General features: G+C 44.3%; 2 long non-coding RNA genes across 2 annotated transcripts; both read right to left on the bottom strand.

Annotated features, from left to right (window-relative positions):
- Positions 1-4,529: 4,529 nt before the first annotated feature.
- LOC135981186 (uncharacterized) lies at positions 4,530-5,913 on the bottom strand. Its single transcript, XR_010598145.1, has 3 exons — positions 5,778-5,913; positions 4,947-4,973; positions 4,530-4,621 (listed from the first exon to the last, which is right to left on the bottom strand). It is a non-coding gene; the product is annotated as an uncharacterized LOC135981186 (long non-coding RNA).
- A 1,717-nt stretch (positions 5,914-7,630) lies between these two features.
- Positions 7,631-8,544, bottom strand: LOC135981185 (uncharacterized). Its single transcript, XR_010598144.1, has 3 exons — positions 8,489-8,544; positions 8,006-8,125; positions 7,631-7,754 (listed from the first exon to the last, which is right to left on the bottom strand). It is a non-coding gene; the product is annotated as an uncharacterized LOC135981185 (long non-coding RNA).
- Positions 8,545-19,873: the final 11,329 nt, after the last annotated feature.

Genomic DNA, 19,873 nt, shown 5'->3' with positions numbered 1-19,873 from the left:
CACAGGAACAAGGGGTCACCCAATGAAATTAATAGGCAGCAGGTTTAAAACAAACCAAAGGAAGCATTTCTTCACACAATGCAGTCAACCTGTGGAACTCCTTGCCAGGGAGATGTTGTGAAGGCCAAAAGTATAACTGGGTTCAAAAAAGAATTAGATGAGTTCACGGAGGACAGGTCCATCAATGGCTATTAGCTAACATGGTCAGGGATGCAACCCCATGATCTGGGTGTCTCTAAACCTCTGACTGCCAGAAGCTGGGGCTGGGACTGTCCAACGGGGGATGGTTCACTTGACAATTGCCTTGTTCTGTTCATTCCCTCTGAAGCATCTGGCACCCACCACTGTCAGAAGACAGGATACTGGGCTGGATGAACCATTCTCCTGGGGGATCCAGGATAGCCACTCTTCTGTTTTATGTTCTTAGCTGATTAAATAGAAATTCACCTTTAGCATCCTGGGAGCATAAGAACCAAGAATGCATTTGTGACACTGGCAGACCAGTCAACCTGTGTATGACCCATAATAACTTAACAAGAGGCGCTTCTACTGTATCAAGACAGTTCACTTGCATGTGAATTTCAAAGAGATGTATTAGACTAGCAATCATCAACGCATTCAAAAAGGAACTATAGAGGCTACGTGTATTTGTCTGTGTTTATCTATACCCGGTTAGAAGTTTCGCAATGTAACCAAATTAGCTTGTAGATGCTAATTCCCTTTCATGTCTTAATTGCCTTAATTATGTATGCAAGGTGTTCAGTTAACCTTAAAATAAAAACAACAAGGAGTTCGAAGAAGTGAGGTTTTTACTCACGAAAGCTTATGCCCAAATAAATCTGTTAGTCTTTAAGGTGCCACCAGACTCCTTGTTGTTTTTGTAGATACAGACTAACACGGCTACCCCCTGATACTTAAAATAAAAGATGTAAGACACTCCAGGAAACCAATCATTTCTACATTATCTTCAGCTTAACTATCTGTGTTATAATGGAAGAACGGCTAATTACCTTATGTGAAGGAATGTAACTAGTTTACTGTGTTAATAGAATGATAATAGAAGATTATCTTCAAAGCAAAGTACAACAGGTGATCTGCATTGGGGGAAGTTCCTTCTGTGACAATTTCTGTGAGGTAGGCTTGTCAGCCTGCTAGAATAGTTATAAAAGAGAAGGCTCGGGCCTGAGCCTATCATCTCTAGTCTGCTTAAACTTTGAACAGGGAAAGCCATAGGACAGAGATTTTCCAAATAATCATTTGGAATAACCTGGAAAGTGCATGGAAAAACTAACAGACTTTACATCTAAGCTGCCTTTGGATTCTGATCCGTTGGGATGATTCCAGAGAGACTTTTACAAACCAGCAGTTTATTCCATCACTGTTGTGATCTTGAACTATGAACATTGAAAGTCACTTGTATGGATATTGATCATTTAACCATTTGTAACTCTCTTCTTTCTTTTAACAATAAATCTTAGATTTAGTTATTAAGGACTGGCTGACAGCATGATATTTGGGAAAGACCTGAGATTCATGTTGACCTGGGGATAAGCATCTGGTCCTTTATGATCAGTGAACCTCACATATGCTGAACCAGGTTTTCAGTAACCCCTCACTATATTAGACATAGAATATCAAGGTTGGAAGGGACCTGAGGAGGTCATCTAGTCTAACCCCCTGCTCAAAGCAGGACCAATCCCCAGAGAGATTTTTACCCCACTTCCCTAAATGGCCTCCTCAAGGATTGAACTCACAACACTGGGTTTAACAGGCCACTGCTCAAACCACTGAGCTATCCCTCCCCCTTCTTCTAAGACATGGATGTTTAGATGGGAGCCAAGGTCTGGACTGCCAAAAGGAGACTGCGTTTGGCATCTTGTTAACTAGGGTGGGAGCTCTTCTGTTGTTGACTTGGTGAATCTAATTAGAGAATAAGCCATCAGTTTGGGGGATTGTCTACCCTCTACTTCTTGCAGTCTGCCCGGAGTGTGGTCACAGCATTGTTGTGTAAACCTCTCTTCTGGAAGCAGAGGGATCTTAGTCACCTTGAGATCCCAGCTGCTGCCCTGGAAGAGTTTGTCATGCATTTGCGTTGAGTGTCAGATCTGATATAAGCAGGGAAGTCAGCTCAAGGAAGAGTAAGAGGCTATACTCACTGTGCTATTAACTGTCTCTTGATAGGCAGTCAGCAGCTGGGTGCTGGCCTGCAAGGCCCTTTCTCTCTCCCACTCCTTCTCTGAACTGACCCATGTCGCTAGTAGCTGTTGGTAGAGCAGGGGATGGACAGAGTTAGTACCAGAAAATCCCTCCCAAAAGTTCCTCTTAAACAGGTTTAATTGTCACTAAAATCCCTCTCCAAAGCATCTGACCTCGGTGTAGCAAAGGAATTACATGTCTAATGGAAGAGCCTCTTAGATATACAAGTCCCAGGGACCAGATTCACCTCTGGTGATTGAAGCCAAAGGAGTTACATGAGAGATGAATCTGGGCCCATGTATGTGATGTCTGCTGTAGACTGTCTGATGGGAGCTGTCTAGCACATTGCATGCTGTTTGATGTCTGCTGCTGTGGTCTGATTCCTGGGCAACTTCTCCCACGTCAAGTGGCAAAATGACAGAGAGGAGCATTTCTTTTTATTCATTTGAATAAGAGCAGAGAAGTCCCCCCAGCTCAGCTCCTTTTATAACTTCATTTTTATACTGAAGGTGCATCAAACTCCCCACCCCTCAGCTCTTCAAGATATTCTGTTCATGTCTGAGGAACAGGAAGTCTCCTCTGAATGAGTTTCCATACACAGGGCTTAGCTCAATATTAATGAATTCCTCTTAGAAGAAGTGATCAGTTTCAACTGGTTCTCTTGGATTTGGCTACTGCAGTGGTGATTTTCTTGCCGGTCCAAGTAGTGTCAACTCCATTGTAAGAACTCGATCCCAATCCAGCCCTGGCATAAAATGGCATAGCTTCCATGGATTTCAATGGGGCACATGCCCACTTATCACAAGGAAGAATGTAGTGCTTTCTCCCTAAAATTAACTCCGTTGTGGAAAATTCCCCCTAAATCTCTGATTCTTCCCTGCTGTAACACAAGAAACAATCTCCACCGCGGTTCAATGGTCTACTCACATCAAACATTTCCTGGAACCAGTCTGCGGTTGGTTCTTCCTCTAGCAAAGTCTTCATTATCTTGCCAAGGGCTTCCAAGGACCCTACGTACAGTGACTGAAACCAGAAGAGAAGGAGTGAGGCTCAGCACAGATCATCTGTGTGTGTGGGCCGGGGAAAGCTAACCATAACCTTGCCAGGGAGGCCATGTGTGACTGCCATCACCCAGTGCCTGCTGGGCAGAAATACAGTGGATGGTGCCAGAGGAGAACTGTTGTCACGTACCTGTATATGCAGAGCATCCTTCGCTGTCTCGCCTTCCTCTTTTGTCTCCTCCAAGGGAGGAAGGGGAAATAAACTTTTGAAACACTGATCAAGGAGCTCACGATTTTCCTCCCGGGTCAAAGATGGTTTGAGTTTGCTGGCAGAAGAAAGAGAGAAAAGTCATGCATTAGACTCAGTACCACCTCCAAGTAAAAGAGTGGGTCCAATGGCTAAAGAGTGCCCCAGTCTAGAACCCCAAATGCAAACAACCCTTCACTTTGCAGCTGAGCACCTCTTTACACCGCTATTAAGTATTGGCTCATCTAGAAGTAAAGCTAAAGCTTCAAGTCCCCTTTTTAGAGAAACCCACAACCTTCCTTCCCCCTGCCAGCTAGCCAGACACCTCCCTCCCCATCTGAACTCTCCTCCATTGTACTGCATGCCCCACAACCTCCAGTCTTGTGTCTTTCAAGCACAAACCTCCAAATGGACACATTCAAACCCTCAAGAACGGAAGTTCTGCTGGTGAGCAGCATGTGAGCCAAACCCCGCAGGCATCAGACTGCTCCCAACCTGACACTCCTGAATTAACAAATAAGAAGTCATCACAGTGCCAGGAAATATGGCAGAAAATAGCCTACCTCAGATGTCCAATGGCAAGAATTGCCTTGTAGCGAACTGGAGATGCCAGGGAATCCAGTGGCTCCTTTTTAATGAAGTCCTGAAATGCATTAATAGGGACATAAAAATGGGAAATGGATTTGAAAGGCAGAGAGGTCTTCCTCTCGCACCCTGAAATAGGGCCATATGCCAGACCTGTAATAAACAGACACCGGGCTCAGCAGGCTCTCTGCCTCTGAAATGGACCGTAGGGCCATCTGCAGGCTATACGGAGGACAAAAAGATAACTCACCAGACACAAGCCATTCCTTCCAGTTACAGCCCACAATATGTCAGCATCCCTGCCGAGCTCAGAGTGGACCCAGCATTCGGGTGCCATGCAGGTAGCTCATGAGACTGCAGTAGTACAGTCACAGCCAATGGATAAAATAACATCTCCCTGGAAAACCAGTCTTATTGCATTACAACAAACTCCTTTGTACTTCAGTCCTCAAAGCTCCTAATCACTCACCAGCATGTAGCCAAGGAGCTCCTGTTTGTAAGAGAATTCAAACTCCTGGGAGTCTCTGGTCTCCAAGATGGCACAGCTAATCTCCGTGACATTCTGGATGAGGGTTAATTTTAGGTACATGTCCTACATAATCCAGAAGGAGAAACAAGAGGATGTGGATGAGAAACTGAGAGAAGAACCAGAGTCCAGAAGATAAAGATCAGGAATTAAATCTAGCCTCAGGAGAGAAGAGAGGTGTCCACAGACCCCAGAAGGCAGAGGACCCCAGCTCTGCACCCACCTCAGAAGAAAAGAAAACCCAGGTTCATCAAATAAATCCAGGTCCACTTACACCAGAGCAACCAGGACTCCTGCTTGATGTAGCAAGGAAATCAAGCTCTGTGCAATTTGAACAAGCAACTTCTGTATAGAAAATGCAAGACCTGAGAGCAGATTATTTAGAATTTACCTTGTTCGTAACAGTGATGCCCAGCACCTGAAAAACGAAATGCAAAACAGCTCTTAGCAATGTATGTCCAACATAACACACATCCTCAAAAGGTCCTGGCGGGTGAATATGGAGCAGAGAGAAATCACTATTGTTAAATCTTCCAAAAGGCAGGAAATGTATCCAGAGGGGGTGTTTTGCAGAGGTCAATATCAGGGGCCACACTACATAATATTTGCATTTGTGAACTACTAGAAGATATCAGTTTGGTTCAACTGTTTTTGACAATGCCGAAGTGAGAGTCTCAGTCAGACAGGGCAGAATTGAATGGCAAAGTGACGTGGAGAGGTTGCATGGAGATGAGAGTCAGTGCCAGCAGTCAGACACCTAGGAACAGAAATAAGGAGCACGCAGACAAACAAGAAGACAGATAAGAGGTAAGGGAAGTAGTGTGTCCGAGAAACAGAGTGACAGCAAATCAACTAAATACAAACTAGCACTAGTCTCTCTTGGGTAGCGAAAGATAGCGCTAGATACACATACATATTAGGGGAGTTAGAGTGTTATTCTGAATAGCCTGAGTCTGAACGCATCTGAATTACTGTGTAGCTGTGGTCTACAGAATTTCAGAAGAATATAGAGAAACTAGAGCAAATACAAAGAAGAGCAACAAAACTGATACAACATGTGACAGCTCACGCTCCGTCCATTACAGTTTTAAATTTGAGTTATCTGACAAATTATTGCTCAAACGAGAGTTTTAGAAAATACAAGCCCTCTCTCTATAAACTCAGAGGCAACGCTATAACTTCAGGCTAATGCCCCTAACACTTATCACACAAGAGCTCTTACCTGACAACTGGCTCTGTAATGGTGAAGGATGTTCCCTGTGATGTCTGCCTCTACTCGGGAGAGAAGCTGGTCTTTTGGAGCATGAACAGCCACGTTGCTGTATGTCAGCATCAGGGTGCTGCGAGTCTTGCCTCTTTTTCCACGGTGGTAGTCCTAGACAATCGGAAACGTCACTAGAGACAAGTTCTTGTGATTCATTTTGCCTTGGAATTCTGATCTGCTGCTGACCGAGGAATTGCTCACAGCAGCAATGGCAGTTTGCACTTGCAAAGCTCTTTTCAGCCAAAGATCTCAAACCACTTGCAAACAGTATTTAAGCAATATAATAACTGTGTGAGGTAGGGAGTTATTAGTATCTCCATCGTTCCCACGGGTCACTCTGACACAGAGAGCCTAAAATGCTGAACATAGAGCAGTGAAGTACACGGGAGCTTAGTCGTTGACACTGGTGGGTACAAGATCAGGCGCTAAATGTCTTGCCTAAGGTTGCACAGTGAGTAAATGCAGAGCCGGCAATGGAAGCCCAGAGGCCTAGTCTTCTGCTCTATCCTTTAGATCAGTGGTTTTCAACCAGGGGTACTTGTGTACCCCTGAGGGTCTGCAGAGGTCTTCCGGAGGTATATCAACTCATCTAGATATTTGCCAGTTTTAGAATCATAGAATATCAGGGTTGGAAGGGACCTCAGGACGTCATGTAGTCCAACCCCCTGCTCAAAGCAGGACCAATTCCCAACTAAATCATCCCAGCCAGGGCTTTATCAAGTCTGACCTTAAAAAAAGGCTAAGGAAGGAGATTCCACCACCTCTGTAGGGAACCCATTCCAGTGCTTCACCACCCTCCTAGTGAAAAAGTTTTTCCTAATATCCAACCTAAACCTCCCCAACTGCAACTTGAGACCATTACTCCTTCTTCTGTCATCTGCCACCACTGAGAACAGCCGAGCTCCATCCTCTTTGGAACCCCCTTTCAGGTAGTTGAAAGCAGCTATCAAATCCCCCCTCATTCTTCTCTTCTGCAGACTAAACAATCCCAGTTCCCTCAGCCTCTCCTCATAAGTCATGTGCTCCAGACCCCTAATCATTTTTGTTGCCCTCTGCTGGACTCTTTCCAATTTTTCACATCCTTCTTGTAATGTGGGACCCAAAACTGGACACAGTAATCCAGATGAGGCCTCACCAATGTCCAATAGAGGGGAACGATCATGTCCCTCGATCTGCTGGCAATGCCCCTACTTATACAGCGCAAATGCCATTAGCCTTCTTGGCAACAAGAGCACACTGTTGACTCATATCCAGCTTCTCATCCACTGTAACCCCTAGGTCCTTTTCTGCAGAACTGCTTCCTAGCCATTCGGTCCCTAGTCTGTAACAGTGAATGAGATTCTTTCGTCCTAAGTGCAGGACTCTGCACTTGTCCTTGTTGAACCTCATCAGGTTTCTTTTGGCCCAATCCTCTAATTTGTCTAAGTCCCTCTGTATCCTATCCCTACCCTCCAGTGTATCTACCATCATTTTACAACAGACTGCCTGCAGTTAAGCAGAGAGGAGCACAATCTGGAGCTGGGGTTCTGTCAAATGATTTTTATCATCTGATGTCTCATGGCTTGAGCGCCCCTCCCATGCACAATGTGTGGGAACTACATCAGTCGCTTGCATGGAAAAGACATCAGATGATAAAAATCATTTTAGAGAACCCCAGCTCCAGATTGTGCTCCTCTCTGCTTAACTGCAGGCATCACGTAGAACGCATACATTGGGGGACAATGCTAGCTGACCAGAGCAGACACTACCGCAGGGTTGCTGCCCCTGCTTTAGAGGGAGAGGAAGTTTGAGAGGAGCCCCTGGCTCCTTTACCTTCAGGCGGCCGATGAACCCAGAAATCTTAACCTTGCTCATTGCAGCCCCAAACTCCTGAAGTGCGTTCAAGGTGAGGTCCAAGTGGCTCTCAGCAGACAATGCGAGGATGGAAATGACTCCCTGTCACCCAAGAAAAATACTGGTTAGGATCGAACCAGGTGCCTGATAGACCCACGACTCCATTCCTTTCACCTGAAGTGGTGTAAAATGCCAGTGAGGCCTGAGACACATGGGGAGTGGGGGCTGAGTGAAATAGCAATGAAGAGGATATGAAGCAAAATGGCGTCTGTCCCAGGCCAACTCAGAGCTGAGCCCCACAGGGAGCATTCAGGGATTACTTGGTAAAGTGGGGAGAGGGACAGAGTCCTCACCTCTCTCTCAGGGGCTTCCGTATAATCTGTTGTCGTCAGAAATGTATTAATCTGTGATTTAACATGGACCAGGTCCTGACAAACTGCTAAGGACGTTCCTAGCGCCTTATACAGGAAACTCTGAAAGAAAGAGACCAGCACTGAGATATCAGTAACACAACGTGCCTGTCAGTACAGACCCAGCTCAGCAACACTCAGGAAGGAACACGATAGCCAAGTCCAAGCATCCAGATCGTAGAAACATCCCATCATCTAGCCCAGCCAGAGAGCCAACAATGCAGTACAGACAAGCAGCCTGTCCAAGCAAATATTGGAAGGGCGGGCGGGCGGGCGGGCGGCAAGAGAGCAGGAAACAACTAAAAACAAATTTTATATGCAGAATAAAATATGAAGTAATGAAGCCTTGAGAGAAGCCTTATGCAGCCCCCCAGTCAGAATTTCAAGGGAAATGAACTAGAAACTAAGCCTTAACAGATAACAAACCTTCTCTTTGGAGGGGCTGGCATAGCCGGCCATCTGCTGGCTCAACTCAAGGCTTATCTGGCTGCTCCAGGCACTATCGCCTATCATCTCCAGAGATGTCCTTAGGAACTGAGTGTAAAACAAGAGTTAAAGCAGATGGTTAATTGCAAGAATTTGGGGGTTGTTGTGGGGTTTGTTTGTTTGTTTGGTGTTTTTTTTCTTCCTTGTTCTCTATTGTAAACTTTCCAATATTCAGGTGTCATGGGAAGATTATTTCCCTCTTGACAACTATAAACATCAACAACCCAGACTTCCTCTGCCTGTTGTTCTTTAACCTTTGCCTGATGATTCCTCTCAGTCCCCAAACCCAGATGGACAGTGAATTGGAGAATGAGATGGAGCCAAGAAATCTGACCATTGAGGAGTGATTTTATAGTGGATGGAGAATGGGTCTAATAAATTTAGAGCTTAAACTTAGAAAACCAAACATTCCCGTCTCACAAAGGACAGCTCCCCCAAATCTCTCTCCCAGCATGAAACACCCAAACCAAATGTGATCCTCCATTCATGAGACAAGCCAGCTGGCAGTTCGTCCAATAGGTGAAGGATACCTCTGGACCTCCAGATATAGTTCCAAGCATCCATTGTCTTCACTTGTAAACAGGGTACCCCCTATTGTTTGTTTGTTTTTCTTGTATCGAATCTCCTCTGGAGACTTTGCAATCACTTGATTAGAATGTTGCTTTATTGATTAGCATCCACTGTGAAGAATTACTCATCTACATACAGCCATTCAGGCAGATAAGTATCTCCTGCCTGAAAGAAACTTATTGATCACTTTCTGATGACCAGCCCCTACTCACAGACCTTAAAAGCATACATTTCAGTATACAACCATAACGCCTTATATATTATCCATCCAGTCACTGTGCAATGATTATGATGATCTGTGTGGCACAGGTATCCAGTAAAGGCTTTACATGACACCCTTTGATTATATGGAGATCAGATCCAGGGAATCCTGGTAATCCTATGCACTCCTGTGGCCTCTGCCACTGGGTACCCAAAGGATCTGGGGTCACACCCTCAACTCCCATTGAAGTCAGCGAGAGGTTAGTAACTCTCAGCACTTTGCTGTTTCAGGCCTGAATTTTGAACAGCAGCCAGGAAATATCAGAAACCTCACAAGAGAACCTAATCTTCTTTGATTTTTTAGCCCAAAGAATTTCAAATGAGGCTGGATCTGGAATGGGAAATTCTAGAGTGTAATCCAACCCCAAATGGAACTCCAAACCTTCTGGGGCTTATTTGTCACTAGATCCTATCCTTTCATTTTCAGCTCTCGCCATAAAAATGTTCCTTGTCTGGATTTACACGAGCTCTTTCTGACCAGAAAGGCTTCTCCATGAGACACAGTCACCAAACCTTGTCTTGTCGCTTTTCCTTTTTGGGTTTCTCAGAGCAAATTTTCTTTTAAGTGGCAAATAGAAAAAAAGAATCCTTTAAATGTCCCCCAGTGATGCATTAGCACCATTAGCATGTTGGTTTTCTGGTTAAGTTTTGTGCTGTTCCCAGTGGTAATACAGAATTATTTATATCTAGAGCTGGTTGAACAATAGTAAGTCCATTTCACAAAACAAGTGGGATTTTTTTGTTTTCTTGATTTTTCAACACACAAATGAAAAGTGAAAAAACGAAAAATATTTTGCTTTTCAAAATCAAAAATGACCATTATTCAATTCTTTGTTTTCCCTCTTTCCTTCCCTTTATCCCTGGTCCCCTTGCCGGTTTCCCCCTCTTCCACTTCGTGACTGAAAAAGCTGGAGCTGGGAGGAGACAAACGGAAAAGCAACTGGAAAAAAAAAAACCCAAAATCAACTTCAGTTTCAAAAAACTAAACATTTTCTATTTGGGTTGGGGTTGCTTTGTTTTGTGTAAAAAACATACGAAAAAAAAAACCTGAAAAATTTGAAAATGTCCCATAAAAATCAAAAAGGCCATTTTTCACTGAACAAAAGTTGCAAATGAAATGGTTTGACCAGCTCTGCTTATAATGAATAATTGATCATTATTCTTTCCCCAGCTGATACATTTGGAGGGGGGAGGGAGGGCTGTGACAATACAGCTGAAAGCCATCTTGTACCTGAAGCAGCATGTGCTCCCACTGTTCATGGTCCAGGAAATTCTCTGTGTTCCCTATAAAGGAGGAAGCAAAACAATAATGTCACTTAGGTTAGCAAGAAGAGTCGTCCCAGGTATCTCCTTTGCAATCAGTCCTTCTAAAACTCCTGGTCTGCCAAGCTGTAACATACCTGGGCTTTCAAGGCTAAATGGGAAGTGGTGTGCCGAGTCTTCATTTATTCACTCTGATTTAAGGTTTCGCGTGCCAGTAATACATTTTAACATTTTAAGAAGGTCTCTTTCTATAAGTCTATAACTATTGTTGTATGTCAAGTAAATAAGGTTTTTAAAATGTTTAAGAAGCTTCATTTAAAATTAAATTAAAATGCAGAGCCCCCCGGACCAGTGGCCAGGACCCAGGCAGTGTGAGTACCTCTGAAAATCAGCTCGCGTGCCGCCTTTGGCATGCGTGCCATAGGTTGCCTACCCTTGGCCTACACTGATTGAAGGTTTTTTTCCACGGAGGTCAATAGATTCATACCACTGTAAAATTGGTGAAAGACATTTTTAGGCCCATAATACCTAGATTCTACAAAGGGCACCCACTTGGCCAACCTAGCTTTTATGGCTTGGGTTTCCTTACAGAAAGAAAAACTCTGGGTTTTTTAACTGAATCACCCTTGAAAGTAAACATGGGGTTTAATTTTCAGAAAAAATCAGTTTCCAAAATCAGACTATATATGTAACTCCAAAATATTTCACTAACCTCCAGCTTCATGTGTATTCACCTTCCCGACTAATAACCTAGCAAAGGCGTGGGGGGAACTGCTGTACAATTTCCATTCAGCTGAAACCTTCCTGGCCTGATTCTGCCCTGATTGAATTGGCCTCAGTGGTTCAACTCTGGCTTTACCCCAGTGGTTCCCAGTTATCCAGGGGAAGGAAAAGTGAGGGCCTAGAAGCCCAATTTCAATTCCCCACTGTTCCCATGTACTGCAGCAGGAATGGCACAACACATGTCAATAGGAAGCTGCATTTTGTGGCTTCCCTTCAATTCTCCATGGACTGCACTCCTCCTAACTAGCACTTTACCTTCAATGTACCGCAGCAGAGGTGGGATCTTCAGTACCCACATCTCACCCACTGCTGCGTGGATATTGTGGTGCAGGGCCTTCAGTAATTGCAAGGCAGCACATCCATGTCCTTCTCTTTCATAAGGGGATGAGGCTACTACCTGTCAATGAGAGAGAAAGAACAGGCTAAGTTTTGTCAGCACAATACCAGTTTGTTCCTGAAGGAGGGAATAGGTCAGACTCTCTCATTGTGGAGACCATACAATAGAGTTGTTGCTTCTACTGCAGTGTCTTCCTGAAGAAGCAAGCATTCTAGCTAGTACGAGGATGCAGAATAGTGTGTCTCAGGAGAGGGTGGAGAGAGAGAGACCCAATCATACACATTGCTCAGCCTGTCTATAAGCATCTAGCTATAATACCGATTTTTACAGTTAACTGTTCCACTTCACATTTAGCAGAAAACCTATTTTCATGGTCTACTCACCAGGAGTCGCGCCAGCAGCCCCTGGGGTGTAGGGAGTTTCACTAGGGAAAGAAACAGAATAGCATTAATGATGCCAGGCTTTGCAGAGAGTCCTGCCAATGTTATTCACCTGTCCATTTCCAACGTGCCCACCAATGTTGAATACAGCTGATAATAATTTGCATTTCCATAGTGCTTTCAGTCTGAGCACCTCAAAATGCTTTACAAACACGAATGAATTCCGCCTCACAGCACCTCTATGAGGTTGGCATTAATTACTCCTTCATTTCACAAGTGGGGAAGCTGAGAGAGAAAGATCAAGTGATTTCCCCCAAGGGCACATCAGAATTTTGGTGGCAAGCTGGGAACAGAACCCACATTTCCTAGCTCCCTCCCATGGCCATGTTGTAATCACAGACCATCCCTCATTCATTTTAGCCTCCGGATTGCAGACGAGAGAACTGGAGCAGACTGAACCTGTTCATTTCATAGTGTGCCTGGAGAGAATACATGGAAGAGTTTCTGTTATAAACCTGGTCCACTGTAATCGAGGCAAGCAGCTTCTTCTCCTTCCTGCTGCTTTTTCTCAGCCAGTTCCCTAAGGCATCTGCAGAGAGACTTCAAAGTACCCGTGTACTGAGCTGGCACCACATACTCCAGAAGCCTTGGCCATAACACCTGCAGAGAAGAGCGAGACTGTTCAGTACACAGCTATTTCCATTCCCCCACCTCCAGTATCCTGCTGTCTGAATCCCTCCCTGTCATGTAGCTTCTCCTTTTATTCCTCACTGACCCTTCCCTAACCTATCACCTCATCTCTCTCTCCCCAACATCTCACTCTACCTGTCCGGTGCCCCCGCACTCTGTCTTTTAAATACACTGCCTAGTTTGGTGAATCCTCTTTCCCTGCATTAGAGCATTATGGAGCTATTTCGATAGCACCAGAAACTCACCCAGAACTTTACAGACCTATATAAGGCACAGTCTCAGCCCCAATATCTGTTCAAATCCAGGATCACCAAATCAGAAGTATTCATGGGGGATCTAAGGGGAAGTTGCACTCAGACAGTGGAAAGAATTAAGGGAAGATCTCTGCAACATGATTCCTTCCAGTTAAGTTGCTTTATATCTTTTCTCTAATGTGAACCACTTACTCCATGATGAAGGGGTCACACCATCCCTGACATGAATTTGATATGCTGTTCCTCCATTATGCTGACTGTGCAAAAAGCTTCCTTGTGGAGAGGTACAAGGAACGTAAGGAAGAATGTCCCTATTTCAAGAAGCAGTAGCAACAGGTCACTTACTTGGGTCATTCCACTGACTGAGGTGTCCAGACATTGCAGGATGTCAATGCACAGGGTTTGGATAGTGCTTTCTTCCTGAATAGCCTGGGTGAGAAGTGTTGTACCCTGCTGTGAGATAGCTATATAGAACTTATTAGCTAGTAGTAAGACACTGGCTATAGAATCAGTGTCCTTCTCTTACGAAGCCATTTTGAACATTGACCTATGCCTGCTTTTATATCACACTGGAAGTGCACAAACGTCTGAAGGAAAGAGAATAATAGAAACTCCTAACTGGTGGGTCAGATCCCAGGCTTAGGAAAACCCTAAAGTGAAGGGAATGATTCACTGAACACAAAAGAGTTTCCCCAACAGTGTTCAATTTTTTTAAATTTGAAAAAAACTGTTTCATCTTTTTTCAGCCTCCGCCCAGTGGAAATAAATATGCAGAACCAGGGGGATCCACTCTGTTTGTTCCGATGCCCCAACCAGCTTGGTCATTCTGTGTGTAGTGAGTGTGAGTCTATCAACAACTTACGGTAAAGTTGAACTGTTTCTGTTAATACATATCATGGATCCAGTCATGGAGCACAAAGTGTCTGGAGCCCCTGGCTGTGTCCATGGATAGAAATACGGATTGAAGATATTTTTAAACTAGTACATGTAGAGTAGAGTATGTAGTGAGGGAAATACGCAGCAAGCTTTTCCAGGCTCCTGACAGTCTGGGATGCTGCCTGCATAACCTCGGTGTTTTGCTAATAGTTTAGATATGCTTCAACAGCCACAGAATTGGGCAGCATTATGTTCTCTGGAGAGTCTATTGAAAACAAAAAGATGTGCTTCCTTGTACAAGAACATTTCACTGAAAAATGGTGTTTTCAGCATTTTCAATGTCTCATCAGAGGTTTGAGTAACCGAGATAACTCTGTTAGATGTAAAGACCCAGTGTCAGATTCTGATCTCTGTTACACTAGTGTAAATCCAGAGTAACGCCACTAAAGTCAGTGGAGTTACCTTGACTTTACACCAATATAACTGATCAGATTCTGGCTCTAATCATTCAGTCCAGCTGTCCTTGAGTCACAACTCCCACGGAAGGCAAGGGGAGCAATCAGCATGCAAGTGTGGTAGGACCGAGTCCTACGTGTTAAGAACTCTCCTTACCAGTTTGCTGGTGGACACACTGAACTCGCGGAAAACATATGCTACCATATCCCATGCTGCACAATTCTCCACACTTCCTGAACTGAGCAGCCTCCTGATGAAATGAAGAACTGCCTTCCTCACCTGCAAGAGTAGAGATTACACACATAAATTCTTGTTATCCCTTCTGCCTGAAACAGGAGATAGGATATGAGAGTCCTTATGCTTTTGAGTTTGTCTCCTTAGATTATAAACGTGGATACATTTAACACTGGCAGGAGAATGACATGCCTTCTCTAGTCTGCAGTCTCTCCTCTGGAGCTGAATGAAAGCTCCACCCAGATATCCATTCATCCCATATCATTGAAAAAAACTGAAATATTTCACTGCTCCACACACAATCTTACCGTAGCATTCTGATCACTGAAAGTGGATTTCACTGCCTTCACAATCAGAAACTTTTTAACTCTTGTCTCGGGCACTGAAAGATAAGGAGAGGTGTACGGTACTTCTTTGTTCCACTCACTCACTTTCCACATTGGAATTAATCCTGGATTTCAAAGGGCCCTATTTAAGAATAGTACCGAGCTTCTCTCATCTACAGAATCAGTGGGAAAAACATAGGACCAGACTCTGGTCTCAGTTACAACAGTGTAAATCTAAAGTAATTCCACTTCTATAACGAGTGCCATCATACTACCATGATGGAAATATTATAAAAGCGTTAGATAGACTGAGGTCATTGAAGTTAATCTGTGTTTACACCAGTAGAACAGAACTCAGAATCTAGTCTATAGTGTAGAATACTGACGAATATCAAGTCAGGAGTCCTATTTTATTTGTATCTGATTATTGTTAACATGCATTAGCCCCAAGTTAACTTCTGTATTTGAAGTTGAAAAATATCTTGGGCTACATTCAGCACTTAGTTGAACCTGTTGATTCTGGATGGCCATAGGGGGGTAACGTAGGGCAGCATTTGGTCCCTTAGTGGAGATCCAAACCACTGGTGACTGTGTGTTATAGAGACTCTGTGCCCCATTTGCAGAGGCGATGAGTCTGTTAGAGCCCTGCCGTGCCTACAAAGCCTTGGTTCTTTAGCTCAATCTATAGTAGCTCATGCTTTTAGCTCTGGATCAGGGCCGGCTTTAGGCCGATTCCCCCGATTCTCCTGAATCGGGCCCCGTGCCTAAGAGGGCCCCACACCCCACGCCTAACAGGGCCCCGTGCCCAGTGGCCTTTTTAATTTTTACTCACCCAGCAGCGTTCCGGGTCTTTGGCAGCACTTCGGCGCCGGGTCCTTCACTCCCTCCGGCTCTTCGGCGACACGTGAAGGACCCGCCGCCGAAGTGCTGCCGAAGACCCGGAGCGAGTGAAGGACCCGCCGCCAAACACTCGGTGCGCCACCTGGTGAGCACAAGCCCCACGAATCGGGCCCAGCACTTCCTAAAGCCGGCCCTGCTCTGGATGTCCCCAACTCAACCCTCAGCATGTCGGCCAAGAGGGCAGCTGGCACAGTTGCTCCTGTGTTACTTACAGTCGGCACCAACAATAGCTCTGAGCAGATTCAAAGAGGCCACACGAACAGCCTCATTCTCAATCTCCAGCTGCGAGTGCAGAAATGCGATCAGATCATCAGGAGAAGAACGGGCTGCAAGGGAACAAATCACGTCCTCACTGACAACAGAACTCTTATTCTTACCAAACCTGACAAAGGAAGTTACAAGGAAACCACTGTGCAACTCAGAGTCTCTTCCCCTTACCTAGCAGAACTACACAATCCAACAGCTCTGCGTGATTTTCCGTGCTGAGCGGCTTAGCTTGAGAACAGATCTGTGGGAAGAAGGGAAATGGTCAAAGAAAAACTAATCAGAAGCAATTGCAAAGAAAATGTTCAATGAATTTCTAAGCTTCCACTACCTACTTGTCCAACTAGAGGTCTGAACCCCAGGTAGATGGTACTGAATGCACAGCAAGAATCAAACACAATGACCAATACATTCGATAAGAGAAGCTAAAGGGTTTTGAGCAGCAGAGCTGATCGAATCAAGACACAGCCACAGTTTTTACTAGACAACTCAGATTCCCCCGATGATCGGCTTATGGTGAAATTGCTTTACAAACTGAGCTGGAGATTAGCTAAGAAAATGAGACCACTACCTGCTTACTCCCGAGCCTGCAGAAATCAGTAAGGCATGAGGAGGTCCCCAGGCTCTGCACTATCATTTGATAGATTTTTATTGTTAATATGCTTCAGCTCTGCTGGGCCTAAGCTCAAGGGATCCAAGCAAAACCACCCCTCACCTGGATGTGCAGAGCACTGCAGATGGCTTGAAACTTCTCTTTAGGTAGAGGGATCTTATATTCAAAAGAGACCTCCAAGAGCTGGCTCAGACTCTGCAACAGAGGGTGAAAGTCAGATGGTGGCACACACAGGAGCAATATGTAGTGACTGAAGCAGCTTCAGGGGATTCGTAGATTCCAAGGCTGGAACGGATTATTGCCATTGTCTAGTCTGACCTCCGGTACAACACAGGCCATAGACCTTGCCCAGAATAATTCCCAGAGCAGAGCTTTTAGAAAAACATCCCAATCTCAATTCAAAAACTGTCAGTGAGGGAGAATCCACCTAGGCCCTTGGTAAATGGTTCTAATGGTTAATTATCTCACCATTAAAAATGTACGCCGTATTTCAGTCTGAATGTGTCTCGCTTCAGTTTCTAGCCATTGGATCAAGTTACACCTTTCTCTGCTAGACTCAAGAGCCCATTATAAAATATGAGTCCTTTAATCACTGTGGCTCTTCTGTCAATATCCTCTCCAATTTATCAACCCCCTTTTTGAATTGTGGGCACTAGAACGGGACCCAGTGTTCCCACAGTAGTCACACAAGTGCCAGATTTAGAGGTAAAATAACCACTGCACTCCGACTTGAGATTCCCCTTTTCATGCATCCCAGCTTTAGCTTTTTTTGGCCACAGCATGAGTTCGTGTTCAGCTGATTATTCATCATGACCCCCAAAATCTTTTTCAGAGTCACTGCTTCCCAGGACAGCATCCCCCAGCATGTATGTATGGCCTAAATTCTTTGTGCCTAGATGCACAAATTTACATTCAGCCGTATTTAAATGCACGTTTGTTTGTTTGCGCCCAGTTTACCAAGTGATCTAGATCATTCTGAATCAGTGAGCTGTCCTCTCCATTATTTACCACTCCCCAATTTTTATCTCATCTGCCAACTTGATCAGTGATGAGTTTATGTCCTCTGCCAGCTGACTGATAAAAAAGGTGACAATCTAATTCCTTCCTGCATCTAAACACTTTTCTCCTTTGCTGCTTGAAGCTTCCAGAATGTCTCTGATGCCATCTACATATTTTACTATGTTTAAGCAGTTGTGTAGTGCCCTGATGCTATCAAACAAGTCCATGATGCGTTGGTTCCCTCCAAATCATGGGTATTTCAACCCCAAAAGTGACCACATACTCTGTACCGGAAAGCTTCAACCATCAGAGATGGTGAGTAAATATCACTACCAAGTAGTTATAGCTGTCTCATGACTTCATTTACAACTGTGTAGCCCCACTGAAGACAGAATATGGCCCATTACTTCTTGCTCATGTGGTACTGAGGTAGATGAAATAGAGAGACAAGGGGAGTGAGACAATATCTTTAATTAGATTATCTCACCCACCTTCTCGCTCTAATATCTTGGGACCAACATGGCTACAACAGCACTGCATAGAACGGTAGATGAAATAGACAGGCAATGCTTTTATATTGATTTAGTTATATAAGCCAAAGCAATCACCCTCAAGCCTCCTTAGTATTAATTTTCAACCACTGACAGTTGGGTTTGGTATTGACCAGAGACAACATATGGCAGCCCCTGCTGTGAGGAGTTTATGATCTAAAATAGAGACACAGAGTTGACAGGATGTACTGGGAAATCACAAGGAGGGAGTATCTTGTTGGGGAGTGGGGCAGGTGTTCTGTTTTTTATCTCCTTATCATCCTCCCCAAGAAACAGAGGATGCTTTTCATAAGAGGCATTTACCTACAAATCTTGTTGCCTGGGTCACCATGTGCATCAACCCAGAACTCGTGTAGATATTTATTATCTAACAAGTCACTGTCTAAACCAGGAAACCCCACGGGCAGCAAATTCCTTATGCAGTTCATACATGCACACGCATAGACAGTTACCTTAATGAGGGGTACCTCACCTTGGTCACGTGAAAAACATCAATGTCCTCCTTATATTGCTCAAGGAGCCATGAGATCAGTTCAAATATCCGATCGTGATGCTCCTCTTTGTGTAGCAGGAGGCTCATCATGGGACCAAGGGCTTTGATGACGGCCTGCTTGAGCTGCATAGATGAGATACAGAATTTATGTTCCTAAGAATTCAATCAATATCATCCAATGGGCACACCTTTTCTACTTCTAATGAGTGCAACTTCCCTTGTTCCACTGTAGGAACAGCCCTATCTCAATATTTCCTGGTAAAGAACCAGGATTCATAGGGTTGGTTTCAGGATTATATTCTAATGCACTTCACAGCTATACCAGGGAAAATATTCCCCAGATTAGTAGGCATTCTCAGCCAACTCAAAACTGCTGTAATTCCACTGGGGCTGAATGGACTTATACCAGGAATTAATTTAGCCCACTATCCCGTGTTCATCTGCACATTAGGTGCATAAAACTAGAAGCTATGTACACTGTGTACAGACAGAATTTCCATGATGTGGTGACATTATAAATATATGGGTTTTAGATGTTTTACATGACACTCTGTTCCATCCAAAAGGACCTACCATTAAATGCCATCATCACAGAGAGTGACAGACACATAGAATTTAACATTACAATTTCTGCTAAAGGTTTAGAAAAGCAGCAATTCTCACCTTCAGCTCCTCACATTTCAGCCAGTTGCTGGTCACATGACAATAGAATGGAAGAATTGTATCGAAGAATCGCAATGTACCCAGGCTGGGGAATGTGTTCTTATCCCAGTTAGACAAATATAGATTTATTGCCCGTGACCATTTTTCCAGAACTGTATGGAAGGCGAGAAGACGGGCAATGTGAAAAGGACGTATTAGTAACGAGGAGAAGTTGCTTTATCAGTGAACTCAGCCAGGCCTAAAGTTTACTACAATTCCATGGCAGCTACTGCTTAGTTCAGGACTACACGCTGAAATCCCATATCAATTTGGAGCTATTTCTCTTCCCCCCATTCCATGTCTTGTTTCTGAAAAGGCTTTTACATTTGCAGCTCTCTCAATCTTTTTTCAATTGCCATCATTTGAAGACAAT

This window comes from Chrysemys picta, chromosome 2 (genome assembly GCF_011386835.1).
Source record: "Chrysemys picta bellii isolate R12L10 chromosome 2, ASM1138683v2, whole genome shotgun sequence".
NCBI lineage: Eukaryota > Metazoa > Chordata > Testudines > Emydidae > Chrysemys > Chrysemys picta.
The sequence above is the reverse complement of the archived record's forward strand: the minus strand, read 5'-3'. Positions and strand labels throughout refer to the sequence as shown.